General features: G+C 39.5%; 1 long non-coding RNA gene across 1 annotated transcript in view; it reads right to left on the bottom strand.

The window, feature by feature from the left end:
* Positions 1 to 552: 552 nt before the first annotated feature.
* Positions 553 to 2,672, bottom strand: part of LOC131978490 (uncharacterized) — a 20,315-nt gene continuing 18,195 nt past the window's right edge. Inside the window, exons 3-4 of the long non-coding RNA XR_009394985.1 lie at positions 956 to 1,033; positions 553 to 622 (exon numbers count right to left, since the gene is read on the bottom strand). This is a non-coding gene — a long non-coding RNA (uncharacterized LOC131978490). The remainder of the gene's footprint in view (positions 623 to 955; positions 1,034 to 2,672) is intronic.

Below are 2,672 nucleotides of genomic sequence, written 5' to 3'. Positions count from 1 at the left end.
GCAAATAAACCTCAAAGATCAGCATTAATAACCACATGTAGTTAAAGCATTAATAACCACGTGTAGTTACAGCGGCGTTAGCTGCATCTTCTGGTACCTGAAGCTAACAAACAGCACTGAAACACTGATATAAATCCCAAATACACTTTCCTGTCCGTCACATTTAAAGGCTTTGTTGCCTGTGTTACTAATTGCAATCAGAAGCAAAAAGAGGACAAATTGCACTAAACTGTAGAACCTAATGGTGGTGTTTGCACTGTAGCATCATTAGGGCAGTATGTTTTGTGAATGAGGACAGTGAGACGGGGCAGATAGCTGCAGTAAACGATGCTAATGTCATGCTACTATCAGCTGGGATCCACTGGGAGTGCTAGTGGTGATAGAGGCAGTTCCCAGCAGCTGTGAGGTTCCTCTCCTGTAGATGCAGACAGCAGCAGGTCTAACTGTTGCTGCTAGCTCTCCCAATGATTCAACATCCCCCCTCTGCATGTGCTTCATGTCTCACAGGGAGGCTGGAGTTAAAGTGAACAACAATCAGTGATAAATACCTTGGACGTCTCGGTGGATGACATTGTTGTCGTGGCAGTAGCGTAGCGCCTCCAGAATCTGTCTCATGTAGTGACTGAAGAAGAGACGTCAAACAGTTTTATATATTATTTAAATCAGTATGCGCACATCCAAAGAAAGCATGAGAGAGGATTTTAACCCATTGAAGCCTGGAAAGCAGATACGTCGTTTTGTAGTATTTGTATAAGCTCTCAGATACTTTTTGAATTTCATTTCTATCTGCTACAGAGGCTGAAAAATCTATTATTTAGTAGAAGCGTTGACACTTCTGTTGAGTTTCCAGAAAAACTTCAGGTTTTAGGGGCTGATTTTAAAATCGCCCAGAGGTTTTACAGGCAGTTTTAGGCTCAATGGGTTAAGGAAGAAAATGAAGTTTATGGCAGCTCACCTGGCCACCGCTTCACTGTAGACGAAGCCGGCATCTGCCCTCTTCACTATCTCAAAACACAAGTCTGCTCCATCCATACTGAGAGAGAGAGAGAGAGAGAGAGAGAGAGAGAGAGAGAGAGAAGAGAGAGAGAGAGAGGAGAGAGAGAGAGAGGAGAGAGAGAGAGAGAGAGAGAGAGAGGAGAGAGAGAGAGAGAGAGGAGAGAGAGAGAGAGAGAGAGAGAGAGAGAGGAGAGAGAGAGAGAGAGAGAGAGAGAGGAGAGAGAGAGAGAGAGAGAGAGAGAGAGAGAGAGATCAGTTTGGCATAAAGGTCAGGGCCAGCAGATATCTAGGTAGGAAGGAAAGGTCACACTATTAAAACGTCTCTGTGATTGGTTGGTTGTGTAGGTGAGACGGGAGACGTTTGGTCAGTGGAGGAGAAGTTGTGATTATGTTTGGTGTCTGTGGGTTCATGCAGGAAGAGGCAGAGATCTGCTGACAACATCCTGTTAACCTCTCTATTCAATCTGAGGCTCAGCTGTTCTTTAGCTCATCTAAGGCCTTACAGGACTGGTGTTGGTTGGTTGCCTATTAAGCACAAATGTAAAGAAATGTTTAAAATCAAACTGTTGGACTTTGGGGCACATGAGAATCATGTTTTTTCATACCACTCGTCCTTCCAAAATATTAAAAAATAATAATAATAACAGAATGCAATTATTGCAAATCTTAGTGATGTACATTCAGTTTAACACAGTACAAAAGAAAATATATCTAAAGCTAAAGTTTTTCAAGACTTTAAAAGGGCACAAATGGTTACAAACAACATATAATGAAGTGATTTAAACAAGTTAAGGAAACCTGTTATTTCTGTGTGTGTGCATTCAAGCAATCTTGAGAGGGACCTTTGGCTTTCTAAGGACATAATAATAAAACAGCTGGAGAGCATTATAATTAACTCCAGGTGTTGTTCCTCACTAGAGGGAGCTGTTCTTGTTACATATATAAGCTATAAGATAAGCTTTGGGCCACAATTCCATTGCATCACGATTCTTGATAATTGTGATTCCACAAGATTTGATATAATCAATAATTGCAATTTTCTTTTCCTTCTTAAAAACAAACAAGCTGAATCATACACTTCCTGAGATGATAAACCATAAATGTGGTTCCCATAAACAATCAGTCCAGCAGCTGACATTTATTCAAACCTGAGACAAGAAGAGCTACATCACATATAGAGCATGTTTAAAGTTTAAATGTGGGCTGGTTTTAATGTCATTAACTTAATGTAACGAATTGTTTCAATAGATTAACAAATATGTTTTTAATAATAACTAAAAGTGCTCTTTGAAGTAGTGCTGCAAGGATAAAAATAAATCAACCTCTCTGTTAACACACTGTGCTCTTATTTTGAAAGCTGCATGTATTCAGCGACAGTAAGTACTAGTAGCTTTTTGGGATTAAAACTTTAATTGTTAGCTAATGTTAGCTCGCTGTATAATGCAACAGAGTGTTTGGGGACGAGGGAGGGCCGTCTGCATGTACATTAATCTATTTTCCCCCCAACCTTTCTAAAGAATATGTAAAATCAACACTGAAAAAGGTTAGGTGGTTTTGTTATCAGATAGTTTGTGCCGTCAGATTCTGTGTTTTTTTATTTGTTTTTAATTAAATTAACCGACGGAAATCTGTAGTACATATATAGTATGGTGGTTTGATATTTAACTTACGTTAAA

The sequence above is a fragment of the Centropristis striata genome, chromosome 10, assembly GCF_030273125.1.
Source record: "Centropristis striata isolate RG_2023a ecotype Rhode Island chromosome 10, C.striata_1.0, whole genome shotgun sequence".
In the NCBI taxonomy this organism is placed as follows: domain Eukaryota; kingdom Metazoa; phylum Chordata; class Actinopteri; order Perciformes; family Serranidae; genus Centropristis; species Centropristis striata.
The sequence above is the reverse complement of the archived record's forward strand: the minus strand, read 5'-3'. Positions and strand labels throughout refer to the sequence as shown.